At 53.6% G+C, this 6,146-nt stretch overlaps 1 long non-coding RNA gene across 1 annotated transcript; it reads right to left on the bottom strand.

The window, feature by feature from the left end:
* Positions 1-312: 312 nt before the first annotated feature.
* Positions 313-1,838, bottom strand: LOC138065180 (uncharacterized). The gene is made up of 3 exons (XR_011138309.1): positions 1,744-1,838; positions 1,163-1,301; positions 313-370 (listed from the first exon to the last, which is right to left on the bottom strand). It is a non-coding gene; the product is annotated as an uncharacterized lncRNA (long non-coding RNA).
* Positions 1,839-6,146: the final 4,308 nt, after the last annotated feature.

Raw genomic sequence — 6,146 nt, 5'->3', positions numbered from 1 at the left:
GACCGCCTGGTCCCCTTCCGTTTAGCTTCTCCCGCTCTTCGGTGCCAGAGCGCTCTCTCTTCCTCCGGCAGGGCTCCGGGGAAGGTTTTGGCGAGTCGCGTCTTTCGTCGGATGAAGGAACAGGCTTGCTTAGGTCCTCATCCTCCCGAGCGCTGCAGAGACCGTCAGGCTGCCACGCAGTCTGAGGTGCAGGCCGTTTGTTTGGAACGCTGAGAGCCATCTCCCGTTTCTCGGAGGGATCGAGAACGGAAGGCCTGGCAGTTGCCCAGGTTTGGACGCCAGCTGCTGGTAGAGCTGATGATGGCCTTTGGAGGGTGACACCATTGGGCTCCTCTTTCAGGGCTCCGTTTCTGTTGGAACCGTCTGAGCTCTGTATTTCAAAAGAAGAGAGTGTAAGAGGGCTCTGTGCAAACACACAGCTTTGAAAAGCCCTAAACACAAACCCCTCCTGCCAGATACTCCTACAGATTGCCTCGGGAGCTGAGCGGAAGGAAAACCACAACCCTGCTTTAGCTCGGAGTGCGAGGCCAAGGCGGGTGCTACTTTTCAGTCCTGCTTTTGGTTTTCTGCATATTGGAAGCAAATGAGCATCCTTTTTGAAAGCCCATCCAAACAGCTGAGCACGGATTAAAGATGTTCCTAAGTCTCGCTCTCTCGCTCTCCTCCTCTAAGCTTGACGTGTGTACGGATGTATGCGCGTCCATTTTTCCCCTTCACGCTGCCCCTGACAACCCGAGCATAACTGTTCAAGTGCTCAGGAAGAAGCCCTTTTGGTTTTGCTGTCTCAGCTAAAGGGACAGCACTAAAAAGAAGCCCAGCAATCCGGCCTTCTTGTCTTGATTTGAGCACGACCTGCCTCTACTTCCAGCGTCTCTCGGCGCTTCAGGAAGCGGAGCTGGAGGCAAAGAAGCAGCAGGGCTGCAAACAATTTAGCATTAGCCACTGTTTGAGTGATTCTGGCTGCAGCAGCAGGAGAGCTGTGAAGAAAGCTGCAGTGCGAGGAGGGGGGGGAAAACACAATGCAGACGCTACCTACCCCCCACCCCCACCCCACCCCCACCCCCACCACCAAAAAAAAAAAAAAGAGGAAAAGAAAGAGAAAAATCCCACTCTCATTTTGGTGCCTTCATCCTTCCCTCTCTCTCTCTTCCCTGCCAGTTACCTTCATCGTAGGAGGAGGAGGATGGGGTCCCGTAAATCCAGCCTGCTTATTATCAGCCCCCGGCTGAGCAAGGAACGAACGGGGAGAAGCTGGCACGGGTGTGTAAGAAGCGCCTTCTGCAGGTGTCTCACCGCGGCACCTTGGGAAACAACAGTGAGCTCAGTTGAGAGATGTTCTGTCAGCCTCCGCTTGGGCTAAGCCCCATCCTATCACGCTGTAGGAGCAGCTGATCGGCCATACTGAAAACGTAACCAAGACTACGAGCTGAAAATTAGGCGATGGTCTTCCTACCACGGCTGCCCCTTTCAGAGCAAGAACTCATCATCCTCACACCACCTCTGGCCTTAATTGTGCCTCTTTTCGGCATTCGCCTGCTACAGAGAGCGCCTCCGTAACAAGTTACGCGAGTGCAGCAGCTTAAGGCCAAGCAATGAAGGCCAAGAAAGGGCACGGGGACTTCCAGATTAGACAGAACGGAAGTCTACAAATAGCCCTTTCCTCCCGGGACAGAAAGAGAAACGCGTCAGAGGAGAAGAAGAGAAGCATCAGTAGCGTGAAAAGGAAACGCATGCTGAACCCACCTGACATAAAAAAGTAAATACGCCTGCTGGCTGAGAACGGTGCCGATGTTGCGAAGGACGACCGAGGCATCGTTCATCTCATACCACAGTCCGTTACTGGCCTGCAAATAAAGGCAGTGAGACATGGGACGAGTCCTTTCCCCCTAAAAAACAGTGGTTGCCGGTAGCCTTCTGGGGCAAGCCTCTCTTCACCAGCACAGGTTTTACCCTGCAAGAAACGAAGCTGATGCTTACCTTGGTGAAGCAGAAATAGTGTCCCGCGTGGCCGCTGCCACCTCTGTGCACCAGGACCGCATATAAGGCGTAGAGGACTGGTTCGCCGACTGGCTGAGACATGTATGCTCGAAGGTCCAAATACTCCGGATATTTCACGTGCTGAGGACAGAGCAAGAAGACCCCAAACTCATCTGGGAATACTTCACGAAAGAGCCGGAGAAAAACCCTGCTAAGAACACGGACCGGAAGTTGAGGCAGACCTTTCTTTGGCTCGTCAGAAAGAGGTCTTCCCAGGGACAACAGGTAACAATTTCAGGTGCAGAGAACCGTTCTCGGCAACATCAGCTCTTTAAGAGCAGAGCATATGCTTATCGTCCCACGGGAACTGTGCTGTTCCCCCAAGAGCAAGAGCCAGACCTACTTCTTGTACTGAGTCTTCCCAGACATCTACCGCCTCTGTACTTGCAGGCGGCAGACATTAACAGCTTTTCTAGAAGCGTGCTCTGCTCTGGGAAATCTCCCTCCCCAAGAGGACGGATTCGCTTCACAATTGTAGAGCTACCTTGCTAATCTTTCCGCCGGTGAAATCGGCAAATCTTTTCAGGGCTATGGTGAGAACGCTGGAAGAGCGATGGATCGTAAACCTCTTGGACGCAGCAACCATCTGTTCACACCTGCAAAGCGAGCACGGGCAAGTGTTTATAGGCATCTTTCCCTCCCCCGCCTCCCGCCAAAAGCCAAACACGTTTCCGCGTCTCTCGCACGCTCCTCCCAGTGCAATGCTCTGTCCTCGCGTAAGCGGGTGCTTCTTTTCAGAAAGCCACCCGCTGCCTTTCAGCCTTGCTCATGCAGAGACCGTAGCAGGATGCTTGAGGACACCGCGATACGCGCTGGGAAGGTTCTCTTTGGGCAGCCACACAAAAGCCTGAGTGCGCGTAGCCCGGCTGCGCGCCCCCCCCAAAAGCGAGGCTTGCCAACAACTCCTAACGCAGCAGGAAGGCGACTCTTCCCACTAGAGCGCGGTTCCAGAATGTAATGCAATGCCGGGGGATGTTCCCTGGTACGCAGAAGTGGCTCCTTCTAAGTCAAGCAGAATGACAAAGATGCCTCTCTTAAAAGCAAATGTACTGTTTGCCAAGCTCTGGGTGACTTCAGGGTATTAGCTCTACAACCAAAAGGTGCGCCTCGCTGTCTCGTTTGCCTGTCTCAATTGAGTCAAAGGCTAGCTCATGCTCTGAGACAGGCCCTACATTTCAGCCGGGCTCTCCTATTAAGATGTCGTTAGGAAGAATCTTACTTGCTGCATTTGTAGCAGTTTTCACCATCCAGCCGTTCAGGTCTCACAAATTCCTCCAGAGCTGCGGGGACAGAGGAGGCTGCCTGGATGCGGAAGAAAGCAGGGCACTGAGCTCCTGGAAACTCAAATCCCAACCCGCCCCGAGTATTTTGCCACAGGGCCTCCCTCCTTCACCCAGGGGGAGACCGTCGGCTTTAGAACGCCACAAGTGGCAAGAACAAACCCTCAGAGCTCGGGCCCTTCAGCCACCGATCCAAAACGGCTTACCTGTATCTCCAAAGGGATGTCGAGGAACGCCTCGTAGGACTCCGACACTGCTTGGCAGCTCAAGCACGTTACTGCAAGCCAAACAGCAGCACGTCACAAAATGTGAAGGAGACTCCCTTTGCCCGCTTAAACCGTTAAGACCCACTCCTCCCGTCACACCGTTAAGCTCTTTGCGACAAACGGGCACAAAGGCACCGAGCAGTTCTAAGGACAGTCCTCGTTTGAAAAAGTACCTCTGGAGCGCAGAAATCCTCCAAAGATTTGGTGAATGACCGTGGTAGCTTGCGACGACGCGTCCAAGCTGGAAACAAATTATCATCAGAGCTCAGAAGAGCCTGCTTGTCTACGAAAAGCCGGGACAAAGGTTTTCGCGTAGGGTAGGACACGAAGGCGACAAAAGCGCTCGAGAACACTGAAAGGTCGAGGTGTTTCTGCTTACTCGGTGCTTCCATTCAAACAAGCCGTCTGCATAGCAGCCACGGTGCAGCGTAAGAATTCGTGAGCATCTTCCTGTCGGCCAAAATGGAAATGCTCCCCGATTCCTAATGAACACCAAGGGTACAAGGTCTAGCTCATCAAAAGGGACAGAACGCTTCCCTTTCTACAAGCGCTCTCTCGCCCTTAAAAAATTGAACTCTCCAAACCCTTTGCACCCGTGACATAGCCCTCTGAAAACGCAGACGTTTCTACAGAGGGAGAACGCCCTCTGCAATGACTTACGCCTAAGGTCCTTGAAGACAGCCGTAGGCTTGATGGCATCCTCAGAGCAGAGCAGGACCTGGTTAACGTGCGTTTCCATTGTACACATCATGCAGAAGCCTCGCTCGCGACCTGCCAAGAGTCAAGGAAGAACCCACCTCAGTCTGGTGAAAGACGCGCCCCTGTGGAAAACCCTAAGCAACAGCAACCTTGAAGTTGTAAGTGCAGCCTCTGCTCTCCGTTCTACGCTCTCTTCTCCTCAGCTGCCAAGAGCCCAGTCCGTGTGCATAAGCACTAGCCAGGAAGTCTGTAGTAGTAGCCCACATCTTCTGAGGAAGCACCTGCTAACGGACTGCTGCCAAGTCCTCTTTTGCCGGTAGCGTCCCAGGACTTTGCACGCCACAGAAGAGCACAACAGGCGAGGCAAGCCTATTTGACCCTGACGAAGCAGCCTTAAGAGAGACTGAGCGTTAGCTTCGGCGCGCTGCTCTCGGGTGAGCTACGCGATACGGCGCTAAGAATCCTTTGGGAGAAAGGGCAGGTTCAAGTAACGCGTGTGTAGGTACTTCCACCCTCCTTGCTCGCCAAAGGATGCTTAATTGCAAGACGTCTTGTAAACAAGGCGCCAACAGGGCCTAATTTCTCCGAGCATGGACTAAGACACCAGACCGGGAAGCACACAGGTGCCTGTGTCAGAACAGACCTACGTGCATACGACCAAAGGCCGCTAGGCTCCCATCGGTTCCACAGAAGAATAACTTCCAAAGAACACAAGCCCAAGGCTTGGAAAAATAAGGTCTGATTTGAGCCTCAATGAAACTCTGGGTTTCCAGACAGTCATCCCACAGAAATCTCTATCCGAGTTCACACCAGACTAGCTCACATCATTGCTTTCACGGCGGTCTGCCCTAGCTTCCGTCTTCCAACGGTTCAGCACTGACCACTCACAGCACTCGGGCGTTATGGAAACGCGGCTGGGAAGGACCGCTGAGAACCTGAGCTGCCCTCCTCCTGAACGTTATCATCTTTCTGCCAGTCGGAAACCCACGGGCCAAACATTCATGGAGCGCATCACTTCCCAATGCCCTTGATCTTTCACAGGAGGGAAGAAAGGATCCTTCCTTGACGTTTGAGCACAGTGCATTAAGTGAAAGCAAGCCCTCCATCAGCTAGCCTGAGCGCGTCGCAAAGGCACGATGAAAAGCCGGTGCGCGCCCCCCACCCCACCCCCCCACCCCACCCCCCTGCCCTGCCCCCCCCCTCACCCCCCCGCAGGGAAAATAGGACATTTCAGAGAGTCACTTCACAGAGTCGCTGTTCTGCTCTTTGACCTGCAGAGCTGTCCCAGAGGTTGCAAGCAACATGCTCGGAAGTACTCACACGACTGGCTGTGTTCCCTGGAAAGCATGTAATTGGCGAGAGGCGGAGTGTAGGTCAAACACTGTAGAACCGAGTTGAGGAAACACGTATTGCCCAGGTTGTGCAGTCCAGCTCCAACACTTTGCCTTTGCCGCCACTCCACAGAAATCTTCTCAGGTGGGAAAAGCATCCTTTGTGGCGGAGCAGGTCCGTCAGTAACGACTGCAAGAGAACGCTAGCGTCAAAGAGACTGCACCCCTTTGTTTTACGAACGGAGGCTGCAAAGGTAGTGTTCTGGACAGGAGCCCCCAGAAGAACCAGCTGTAATCGAGAACACGAGCACGTAGTCGAGACAGCCCATGCCTCAAGTTTGCTGCTCAGCACACAGCTGGGGAAAAGCGTTTACTCCTCTGTTTTCCTTTTCCTCCTGGGCAACCACTACTACTCGGGCTTCAGGAACTTCGGCCAAGTCCCTTCCATCTCGAGGCTCCGCTCTGCTTGTTAGTCTAATTCTTCTGTCCTTCTTCCTTAGCCTGACCTGAACCGCAAGCTCACGCTGGCAATT

Source organism: Struthio camelus, unplaced genomic scaffold (genome assembly GCF_040807025.1).
Source record: "Struthio camelus isolate bStrCam1 unplaced genomic scaffold, bStrCam1.hap1 HAP1_SCAFFOLD_117, whole genome shotgun sequence".
Taxonomy (NCBI): Eukaryota; Metazoa; Chordata; class Aves; order Struthioniformes; family Struthionidae; genus Struthio; species Struthio camelus.
This window is presented reverse-complemented; position numbering and strand designations above follow the sequence as displayed.